At 51.9% G+C, this 12,036-nt stretch overlaps 1 non-coding gene across 1 annotated transcript; it reads left to right on the top strand.

The window, feature by feature from the left end:
- Nucleotides 1-10,015: 10,015 nt before the first annotated feature.
- LOC146398155 (U6 spliceosomal RNA) lies at nucleotides 10,016-10,122 on the top strand. The gene has a single exon (XR_014822159.1). It is a non-coding gene; the product is annotated as a U6 spliceosomal RNA (small nuclear RNA).
- The last annotated feature ends 1,914 nt before the right edge of the window (nucleotides 10,123-12,036 follow it).

The following is a 12,036-nucleotide window of genomic DNA, read 5'->3' as shown; positions in this document are numbered from 1 at the left end:
TGCAAGGGCGGGAGGAAATCCCTTGTCGTTCTTCGCTTGGCATCCCTTGTTTTCCGAGTCTCCTAATACTTGTTGAACTAAGTGGACCAAATCTCAGCTATTGAACCAGGATGCAAGTCTCTATCTCTGACTTGAATTGAAAATGCAAATTACCGGGGAGTTCCCGTCGTGGCTCAGTGGTTAACAAATCTGACTAGGAACCATGAGGTTGTGGGTTCGATCCCTGGCCTTGCTCAGTGGGTTAAGGATCTGGCGTTGCCGTGAGCTGTGGTTGTAGGTTGCAGACTTGGCTCGCATCCTGCATTGCTGTGGCTCTGGCATAGGCCTGTGGCTACAGCTACGATTAGACCCCTAGCCTGGGAAACTCCATATGCCGCACACGCGGCCCTAGAAAAAGACAAAAAAAAAAAAAAAAGAAAAAGAAAGAAAGAAAGAAAATGCAAATTACCGAGGAGGGAGGGGGGAGCAGTGGAGTGTGAATGGATTTATCAGATTTCCTTTCTCCTGTGACCCAGATATGGGGGCGGGCCAGGCACCCAGTCCAGGCAACTCCTCTGGCTCAGAATCTGTCCTTGTTGCAAGCACTCCCAACCTGCCATGCGCTGGCACAGAGCTGAGAGCCCCGAGCGGTTCAAAGATGAACCAGAGCATCTTCTTCAGGGGGCCAGGGTTTCATCCTGGCCTCACATTCTGGAAGCTCTCAAATGTCAACAGATTCAACCCTCCTTGCCTTATATTTTAGGGCTGGTGATTGTGGAAGCCGGAGCTGTTAGAAAGAGCACTGTGGCTACAGCATGAGGTTGGCACTGCCAGAGGGGACTGGGCTGGGGAGGGGGGCGGGGAGCAGGAAGGGGCTGCCGTAGTCATTTGGGCCACGGACAAAGTGGGCTGAGCGGGGACAGGGGCAGAGGGGGGGAGGAAGAGAGTGAGTGAGAAGGACCCGTGGCGCCAATTCAACTTGGACTTCAGGTAAAGGCGTGGTGCATGGGGGGTGGGGGAGGGGAAGAGCAGAAGGGTTCCAGGGATGGGCCTGGGGAGCAGATCCCAGACTTCAGGAAACTTCCCTGCTGGCCAACCCCTTTGTCTTTCTGGTTCCTCCGACCCTCCAGGGTCGCCTCGCTGTGCCCCCTGGCCTGGCTTTGCTGTGCATGCCCTGCCCTCCTGGCTGGGAGGTTAGGGCTCTGGGGGGCTCTAAAGCATTCTCTCTACCTCATGCCAAAGTGGCCTCTTTGAGTTTGGGAGGCCATGGGGGCCCACTCGATACCTCTGAGCTGAGCTCCCAGCTCCCGGGGCGGGGGGCTTGCCATTCCCTGGGGAGATGTCCTTCTATTGACAGGGTTCTGTGCTCAGGAGGGAAATTGCACAGGTGGGGGATCTCACCCACCCCTGCTAACTTCCTAGAGGTTCTGCAGGGGTGGAAGGGTCATGTGTGTGTGTCCGTGGAGCGCTCCCTCACACGTGTTGATTGGAACATGCGTCCTGTGCACGCGGCCCCTTATGCAGACCCACATGTTTGCCTATGTGACTGTGTGTTGCTGAGTGTTTTATGTACACTGGAATTCAGGAAGAGAGCTAATGTTTTCTGAGCACCTACTGTGTGTCCAGCCCTGTATGAATGTTATCTTCTTCTTTTTTTTTTTTTTTTGATTTTTAGGGCTGCACCCATAGCGTACGGAGGTTCCCAGACTAGGGGTCCAATCGGAGCTACAGTTGCCAGCTGACACCCCAGCCACAGCAACGCCAGATCCAAGCCTTGTCTGTGACCTACACCACAGCTCTCAGCAATGCTGGATCCTTAACCCAGTGAGCGAGGCCAGGGATCAAACCTGAACCTTCATGGTTACTAGTCAGATTCGTTGCCGCTGTGCCACAACAGGAACTCCGATGGATGTGATTGTCTGATAACCTTATAAGGTGGCAATGTCTCCCTCTGTACCCCTGGGGAGATGTGAGTACTTCCTCCAGGCACCCGGCCACCCCCACCCCTCAGTCATCTTGACTACCTTCTGTTCTCCCAGGACCCCTACAGCTTAGAAGTCACATTCTCTGGGTACAGTCACCTGTCTGCTCTCCCTGGAAGAGGGCTGTTCTGTCATTGGGTTATCCCGATCCCTTCTACCTCCCCAACCTGGCTTCAGCACCCGCATCTCACTGAAACTGCATCTCCTTGGCCATCAGCCCCCTCTGAAGAACAAACCCAGTAGCAGCCTTTGCGTCTCTGCCCCTGACCTCTCTGGGGTGGCAGCAGTGACCCTGTTGACTGACTGTCCCTACCCGGCACCCCCCACCCCTTGCAAGACTCTTCAGCCCATTCTGGGCTGCTTCTTCTTCTTCTTTTTTTTTTTTTTTTTGCTATTTCTTGGGCCACTCCCTCGGCACATGGAGGTTCCCAGGCTAGGGGTCAAACCGGAGCTGTAGCCACCAGCCTACACCAGAGCCACAGTAACGCAGGATCCGAGCCGTGTCCGCAACCCACACCATGGCTCCCGGCAACGCCGGATCGTCAACCCACTGAGCAAGGGCAGGGACCGAACCCGCAACTTCATGGTTCCCAGTCGGATTCGTCAACCACTGCGCCACGACGGGAACTCCCATTCTGGGTTTCTGTTCACGCTCATCCCTCTGCCTCTCAGATCAACTCTTGTGCCATCATCATTCTGCGACATACCGATGACCCCACCCAAGCGCCTCCAGGCTCCAGCCTTGATGCTCAACTCTTGCCAGCCTCCTCCAGCTGGCCACCCAGTGGCTTCCCAGCTTCTGAGTGTCCAGAAACGGGTTTGGCATCTCCCCTTTATCCCCATAGCCTGCGCCCCTGTGACAGCGTCTGTCTCAGAGCCTCGCCCCTCACAGGATTCCGCAGACACACCAGAGCAGGTCCATGCCACCTGATCTTTGTACACGCTGGTCCCTCTGCCTGGAATGCCCTACACCCCCTTGTCCAATGAAAGTATCTATTTGTTCTTTGAAATCTTTCATGAGTTTGCACTTTCTTCCCTTACCCCTGTCCTCTGCATCACTGTACACACACACACACACACACACACACACACAGATGTAATCACTCTTGCATCTTCCATGCTTTACACTGATTTGTAGGGTGGGCTTCCAGTGTGATCATAGACTTACAGGGCTACGACTTTGCACAAGTCCCTTCACCTCTCTTAGTCCTAGTTTCCTCACTATAGATTGGACATAAAAAACGAGACATACAGCTTTGTTGGAAAATAACAGACCTGGGACCCAGAAGTCTCTTGCTAGGAGCTAGCTGTGCTCCCTGTCATTACACCTGCATTTCCAGCATCGTCACAGTCTATCACACACAGTAGGCCTTCAGCCACTATGTGTCTGGCTAAATTCAGTTGGCCACGTACATTTTATGGCCCTAAAAAAAGGAACCTACTAGAGGTGAGTGAAGGGCCAGCTCTGTCTCATTAATATCCCCTTGCTCGCTTCCCCTCCCCCACCTCGGGCTCCTGCTGGGACAAATGTCTTGGCTCAGTGGCTTGAAAAGGAAAGTCAGAACTCTGAGGCATGAATCGCTGTGCCCACTGACTCACTTCCTCCTCCCCGCCTGCCCCGGAGAGGGTGGGCCCCTGAGTAACACAGGTTGTAGCCTCCTCCCAGCCCTCTCCCCTCCTCCCAGCAGCCCCCCCTTCCAGCCCCTCACATCTGATCTCACCCCTGAGCAGCCAGCAGCAGCAAGGAGGACTGAGGGGCCAGTTGGGACTGATTTGAACTCTGCTTGCAAGTTTCAGCGAGCTCAAGAGTAGATTACAGGGCAGACTGGGGGTGGGAGGGAGACCCAAGCCTGCTCTCAGCACCCAGAGTCTGATGTGCAAGGCAGGGCAGCCTTCTGGAGTTTGATCTGGAAAACAGCAGAAGTTCTTTCTCCTTGGAGTTCCTGTTGTGGTTCAGTAGGATAAGAACCCGACTAGTATCCATAAGGATGTGGATTCTCTTCCTGGCCTTGCTCAGTGGGTTAAGGATCCAGTGTTGCTGGGAACGACAGTATAGGTTGCAGACATGGCTCGGATCTGGCATTGCTGTGGCTGTGGTATAGACCAGCAGCTGCAGCTCCAATTCGACCCCTAGCCTGGGGACTTCCATATGCTGCAGTTGTGGCCATGGGAAAAAGAAGTTTCTCCTCCATCTCCTGGCCCTCTCCTTTCCTCCTGGGATCACAGCAATTCTCACCACCGGGCAACCCAAGTATGGCTTATATCCTGTCCCCTGAAGGCTCCTATTACAACCCAGGGAGCCCCATCTGGCAGGGCGGCAAGCAGCTCTCTGGCTGCGATGGGGCAGGATATTACAGCATCACTCACAGAAGCCAGGCCCCTGGGGTAGAAATGACTCAGGCATCCATGAAGGTGAGAGCGGGGGAGGACAGGGTCCCAGGGGAAGAGCTGGGACAAAGAATGATTGGGGGGCGGGGGGGAGCTGGAGGGCAGGCAGGGGTTCCAGACAGGCCCTGGCATTGCCCTCTCTGGTTAACTGTCAGCACGATGAGGGCAGTGATGAAAGAGATTGTACTTTCCTGTAACACAACCCCCCAGGGACTTGGCTTTTTCCTTCTGGGGGTTCTCTTCCTGGCCTTGTCCTGAACGCTGCGGACACATCTAGGAGGAGGAGTCAGATGGGACTTGAGGGATGCTAAGGCCACTCCCTCAGTGGCAGAACTGCTCTGGGCAGCACCCCCAACACGGGTGGCTCTGAGGTAGAATGAGAGCACAGCCTAACACTGAGAAGGGAACCTGGGGGTGAGGGGAGGGAGGGCACAGCCAGAAGAATGGCGGGGGCACGGGGGGACACTGAGATACAGTTGGTAAGGGACCTGCTCAGGAAAGCACTCGCGCCTGGAGTGTGGGCTTCAGCTGGCTGGCCTTGGAGATGATGGGCAACTGCTGACAGCCTCTGTGGATTCTGAAGCTTCCTCTGGCTGTGAGTCAGGGAGACCCCTCTGGGGGCTGATGTGGGGATGGAAATGAGAAGGGGTGATGGGAAGTTCCCCTCGTGGCTCAGCGGTAATGAACCCAACTAGAATCCCTGAGGACGATGATTTGATCCCTGGCCTCGCTCGGTGGGTTAAGGATCTGGTGTTGCTGTGAGCTGCGGTGTAGGTCGCAGATGTGGCTCAGATCCTGAGTTGCTGTGGCTGTGGTGTAGGCCAGCCGCTGTAGCTCCGATTTGACCCTGGGAACTTCCCTATGCTGCAGGTACAGCCTGAAAAAGAAAAAAAGAAAAGAAAAGAAACTAAAGTGAGATAACTTCAAAAAAAAAAAAAAAAAAAAGAAAGAAAGAAAGGAAAGATAAAAACCTGGAGCTCCCGTCATGGTGCAGTGGTTAACGAATCCGACCAGGAACCATGAGGTTGCAGGTTCGATCCCTGGCCTTGCTCTGTGGGTTAAGGATCCGGCGTTGCCATGAGCTGTGGTGTAGGTCGCAGACGTGGCTCGGATCCCATGTTGCTGTGGCTGAGCTGTAGGCCAGTGGCTATAGCTCTGATTCGACCCCTAGCCTGGGAACCTCCATTTGCCGCAGTAGTGGCCCTCGAAAAAGGCAAAAAGACAAAAGAAAAAAAAAGATAAAAACCTAAGGTGAGATACTTTAAAAAAAAGAAGAACAAGGGATGGGGGCTGCCTTACTGTAGAAATGTAGTTGGACTTGAGGGATAATTGGGCGGAGTGTGGGCTGGAGTTGATGGACCCGGGAGAGGTCAAGGGCAAGGAGAGCTGGTGAGTCTGGGGGACCTGTAGGGCCTCCTAGGTGGAGGTGCAGGTCGGGCTGGTAATCTGTCCAAGGCTGCTGCACAAGGCTAGAGAGGGACAAGGAGGCCAGAGTCCAGGAGGGATGCTAAGGTGCCATACCCTACACCCACCCGCAGAGGGAAATTTTTGGAGGCCTTTCCCCAAGAGCACCAGCCTGGGCTTTCCTGTCGACCAGGCCCTGCCAGCCTGGCTCTGTGTGGTCAGCCTGGACCCACAACATGCTCACCCAAGACAGCCCCTGGGGTCCCCCCACTACTCCAGTAGGTCTCTCACCCCCTGCACCCTGGGCTCCATCCCTTCAGCTTTGCCCTTCTTTCCTTCCAGCCCCCTTGTTGCTTAGCTGTCTTGGTGACCTCAGCTGTAACCCAGGGGCCCCCCCTCATTCATTCCACACCTACCCTCCTCTCTGCACCCACAGACACCCTGAGAAGACCTCAGGGTGCTGCACACCTAGCCTGGTTGCCAGTGGACAAACATGCCTTGGGCCCTGGCCCCACCCCCATTCCAATGCCATTAGCCTCTAAGCCACCTCCGGTCAGCTCTGAGCCTCTGTTTATTTCCAAAGGGGCAATGATCACGCCCAACTCTAGGGACCGTTAGGAGGTTAACTGAGATGGCATGTGGGGGGCTCCTGGCATCTGCCCACCCACCTTGCCTTTCCCTTCTCTTCCCCAGATAATTGTCACCTGGCCCCGGGAGGCCCTTCTTCTCGCCTCTGATCTGACCCCACTCAAAACCCTACCTTGGGAGTTCCCGTCGTGGCTCAGTGGTTAATGAATCTGACTAGGAACTATGAGGTTGCAGGTTCGATCTCTGGCCTTGCTCAGTGGGTGAAGGATCCCACATTGCCGTGGTGTAGGTTGCAGACACGGCTTGGGTCCCGCGTTGCTGTGGCTGTGGCATAGGCTGGCAGCTATGGCTCCGATTTGACCCCTAGCCTGGGAACCTCCACATGCCATGGGAGCAGCCCTAGAAAAGGCAAAAAGACAAAAGCAAAACAAAACAAAACAAAAAAACCCTACCTTGGATTCCTTGCAGAACCAAACCTGAGGGGCCATGTCCTCAGTTGGTGGCTTGAGGTCCGTCTTGCTCACCTCTGCCCTTGCCCTCCACAGTCCCATCCTCCCGACAGAGCCTCAGCTGCCAAGGGGTCTTCATCCCCAAAATGCTTGATTGCCCCCTTCTTTGCGTGCAAGTGGTGCTCCAGCTTCCTCTTGGCCAGGGACAGCTCCCCTGCCATCAAAGCCAATGGAAACCTTCCATCTGCCCAGGCTCTTTGGGTCTCAACTGATGCTTTCTGCTCCAGCATAACCCTGCTTCTCCCTCTAATGGAAACTGTGTCACATTTGGCCAAATGCCACTTATTAGCTTGAGCAAGCTTGCTTAAGCTCTTTGAGCCTCAGTTTCTGTATCTATCAAATTGAGCTGAAAAATTGCATCCTGGAGTTCCTGTCATAGCTAGAACCTGACTAGTATCCATGAGGAGGAGGGTTCGATCCCTGGCCTTGCTCAGTGGGTTAAGGAACCAGTGTTGCCATGAGCTGTGCTGTAGATCGCAGACATGGCTCAGATCCTGCGTTGCTGTGGCTGTGGCGGTGGCCAGCAGCTGCAGCTCTGATTTGACCCCTAGCCTGGGAACTTCCGTATGCCTTGGGTGTAGCCCTAAAAAGCCAAAACAAACAAACAAAAATGCGTTCTAGCCATGACATCACTGTGGAGAGTAAAAGAGAATTTTCACAGTGCCAATCACACAGTAGTAGCTCAGTAAATGTAGTTTTTTATTGATATGGGAGTGGGGGTGTCAGTGATTATCTCTCCCCCAAAAGCTCAGTCCTCCAGGAAAAGTAAGCCCAGGCCCCCTCTCTCTGTCCACCTGCCAATAGCTGCTGCTGCTTGAAGTGGCGTAGAGGTTCTATTCAATGAAGTGCATTGAATTGAACTGGCCCATTGAAAAACTCACGAGGCTCCCTGCGGGTCCCCTTCAGCCCCATTCCCTATGGGACATGGACATGTCTATGTTAGAGCAATGGATGCTCAAAAGCTCGTGGAGGTATCAGCACCTGGGGAGCCCCGTCATAGCACCGCCATCATAGAGGAGCCCAGTTGGCCTTCCCCAGGGCTCAGACTGGGACTGCAACATAGGGATGGGGAGAAAGGAGAAAGGGAGCATCCTGGAAGACTTCCTGGAGGAGGAAAATGGGGAGAGCTAGGCTGAGAAAAAGGATAACAGTTTTTATTGGGAGTTTCATTGTGCCAGGCCCACATATGTTATAACATATGTTATGTCCTTTATTCTTCATGACAAACTAATGTGGAGTCAGTCCCCTTATCCCCTTTTCCAGAAGGTGAAACAGAGGCCCAGGCTGGCAAAGTGACAGGCTCCAGGGTCATGCAGCTGGCAGAGGGGGCGGGATTCTCATCCGGGTCAGTTGGGCTTTAAGGACTGACCCAGCTGAGAGATGGCTGAAATGGAGGATGGTGGGAGAATTCCAGTCCCCGGCCAGCTGCCCACTCAGCCAGGGAGGCTGTGGGTGGAGCGGAAACAGCCACTAGAAGTCAGGGACACAGGGCAAACAAGGGTGCCAGGAAATGAACTGGGCCTGGGGCCCTTCCTCCCGGCCAGCCCTGTGCCCTGACTGCCTGCCACCTCCCATTCTCATTGCTTCCTCCAGGGGAACAGGGAAAGCTGGGTCAGAGTCCCCTGGGTGCCCTTGAAATCCAGGATGAGTCCTGCTAGGTCTAAGCCCCACTGTCCCCAGGAGAGAGGCAGGGCAGGGACCCAGGGGTCTTGTTCTGTTGTCTCAAATGGAGCTCAGATTGGGGCCTGGCACAGAGATGGAACTCGATAAATGTATGTTGAATGGAGGCATTAAAACTGCTGGTGGGGAGTCTCTGGTGTAGCGCAGTGGGTTAAGGATGCAACTGCAGGAGTTCCTGTCGTGGCACAGCGGAAATGAATCCGACTAGGAACCATGAGGTTGCAGGTTCGATCCCTGGCCTCACTCAGTGGGTTAAGGATCCAGTGTTGCGGTGAGCTGTCGTGTAGGTCGCAGACATGGCTCGGATCTGGTGTTGCTGTGGCTGTGGTATAGGCTAGCAGCTACGGCTCCGATTCGACCCCTAGCCTGGGAACCTCCATATGCTGTGGGTGTGGCCCTAAAAAGACAAAAAAAAAAAAAAAAATCCAACTGCAGCTCCTTGGATCACTGTGGAGGCATAGGTTTGATTCTTGGCCCAGTTCAGTGGGTTAAGGATCTGCCGTGAGCTGTGATGTAGGTTGCAGCTGCAGCTTGGGCTCAACCCTGGCCTGGGAACTTCCATATGCAGCAGATGGAGCCATTAAAAAAAAAAAAAAAAGCAAAACTGCTGGCAGGAGGTGAAGAGACCTGGCATGATTTCTGCCTCACCTTGTGACCCCGCATGAGTCACAGATCAGATCACTTTGCCCCCACATTCCAGGAAGCTTGAGGCCCTTCCAGCTCTGATGGTGCAGTTCTATTAATTCTTTACTCATTTGCTAATGTGGTATCTCAGCAAAATCCATAGTAGAGTTTAGTAAATCTATGTTATTTTATATTTATTTTTCTTTTTAAGGCCAAAATTGCAGCATATGGAGGTTCCCAGGCTAGGGGGTCAAATCAGAGCTACAGTTGCTGGCCTACGCCTCATCCACAGCAACTTAGGATCCCAGCCACGTCTGCGACCTACACCACAGCTCATGGCAACACAGGATCCTTAACCCAATGAGCGAGGCCAGGAATCAAACTCGCGTCCTCATGGGTCCTAGTCGGGTTCATTACCACTGAGCCACAATGGGAACTCCAGTAGTAAATCTGTCTTAGTACTGGTGAAGTAATGGACAGAATGGTGGTGATAAATGAAGGTGGATGGGAGGGCAGTGACTGTTAAGAGCAGGGACTCTGGAGTCAGATGGTCTGGATTTAAGTTCTCCCTCCATCACTTGCTAACTCTGTGACCCTGGGCAATTTACGTACCCATGTTGAACTTCGATTCCCTCATCTGAAAATGGGGATGATAGGAACATATATGTCATAGGGTCGGTGTAAGAATTACATAAGGTAACGCTTAAAGCACTTAGGAAGATGGTACACAGCAAGGGCTCAATAAATGTTAACTATTCTTATTCCTTAGAGGATGAGCAAATTTCAGCAGGAGAAGATGAGTCAGGTATGTAACATTTATAATTCAATAATAAAAAAAGCAACCCAGTTTAAAAATGGCCAGTGCTCGCTTTGGCAGCACCTATATTAAAATTGGAACAATACAGAGAAGATTAGCATGGCCCCTGTGCAAGGATGACACACAAATTTGCGAAGCGTTCCATATTTTTTAACCTGGTCACCATGCTGTACAGTAGAAAATTGACAAACACTGTAAACCAGTTATAATGGAAAAAAATTAAAATCATAAAAAAATTAAAATGGGCAAAGGAGAGTACCCACTGAGGCACAGCCGGTTAAGGGTCTGGCATTATCGCTGCAGTGGCTCAGGTCACAGTGGCTCTGGTGGCTGCTGAGGCACAGCCGCGGCTTGGATTCGGTCCTTGGCGGGGGAAGTTCCACATACTGTGGGCGTGGCTGAAAAAGAAAAAAAAATGGGCAAAGCACCTGAATAGACATTTCTCCAAAGATATATACGTGGACAGCAAGCATATGAAAAATACTCAGCATCACTAATGATTGGGGAATGCAAATCAAACTGCAAGGAGATAGCACTTCACACCTACAAGGACAGCTAGAACCAAAAAGTCAGATAAGTGTTGGCAAGGATGTGGAGAAACTGGAGCCCTCATACACTGCTGGTAGGAATGTACCATGATGCAACTGCTTCTAAAGAGTCTGGAATTTCCTCAAATAGTTAAACATAGAGTTACCGTTTGACCCAGCAATTCCGCTCCCAAGTATATACCCGAGAGAAATGAAAACTTATCTTCCCCCAGAAACTTGTACATGCATATTCATAGCAGCATTATTTACAATAGCCCCAGAGTAAAAAACGACCCAAAAGTCCATCAACTGATGAACGAACAAACCAAACCTAGTTTATCCACACAATAGACTATTATTTGGCCATAAAAAGAAACGAGGTACGGATACACATCACGATATGGGTGAACCACGACAACATTTTGCTGAGTGAAAGAAGCCAGTCACAAACAGCTACCTATACTAGGATTCCATTTCTATGAAATGTCCAGAACAAGCAAATATAGAAACAGAAAGTAGATGAGTAGTTGCCCAGAGATGGGAAAGAAGAATGAAGGGGCAGGTTGGGGCATGGGGTTTCTTTTGGGGGTGATGAAGACATTCCAGAATTGATAGACGTGATGGCTGCATGACTGTGACTGTATTAAAAATCATTCAAGCAGTTCCCGTTGTGGCTCAGTGGTTAATGAATCCGACTAGGAACCATGAGGTTGTGGGTTCGATCCCTGGCCTCGATCAGTGGGTTAAGGATCTGGTGTTGCTGTGGCTGTGGTGTAGGCTGGCAGCTACAGCTCCGAAGAGACCCTAGCCTGGGAACCTCCATATGCCATGGGAGCAGCCCTAGAAAAGGCAAAAAGACAAAAAAAAAAAAAAAAAGCATTTGAGGAATTTCTCTGTAGCTCAGCGGGTTAAGGACCCAGCTTTGTCTCTGCTGCAGCTTCAGTTGCTACTGTGGTGTGGGTTTGATCTCTAGTGCAGGAATGTTCGCATGCTGCAGGCGTGGTCAAAAAGAAAAAAAAAAATCAGGGAGTTCCTGTCATGGCTCAGTGGTAACGAATCTGACTAGGATTCATGAGGATGCAGGTTCGATCCCTGGCCTCACTCAGTGGGTTAAGGATCTGGTGTTGCTGTGAGCTGTGGTGAATGTCACAGACACAGCTCAGAGCTCACATTGCTGTGGCTGGGGTGTAGGCTGGCAGCTGTAGCTCTGATTCGACCCCTAGCCTGGGAACTTCCAGATGCCGGGTGTGGCCCTAAAAAAACCCCAAAAAAAGAAAGAAGAAAGGAAGGAAGGAAAGAAAGAAAGGGAGGGAGGAAGCAAGGAAGAAAGAAATTCAATTGTACACTTTATATGAGTTGGTTGTATGATACGTGAATTAGATCTCCATAAAGATAGAAAAAAGAAAACGCAAGGTGGGGGAGTGTAAATTTATCATCAGATTTACATGAAAAATGCTGGGATAAGGAGGGGCGTGTTTGCTTTAGGCCATGGGTTGGCAAACTCTTGGCATGGGTTAGTGGATCAGTATTTCCCCAAA

The sequence above is a fragment of the Sus scrofa genome, chromosome 12, assembly GCF_054392235.1.
Source record: "Sus scrofa isolate SSC_HxYL_T2T_F1_AM1 chromosome 12, Sscrofa_HxYL_maternal_Yorkshire_Landrace_v2.0, whole genome shotgun sequence".
In the NCBI taxonomy this organism is placed as follows: domain Eukaryota; kingdom Metazoa; phylum Chordata; class Mammalia; order Artiodactyla; family Suidae; genus Sus; species Sus scrofa.
Note: the sequence above shows the minus strand (reverse complement) of the source record. Positions and strands in the feature narration are given on the sequence as shown.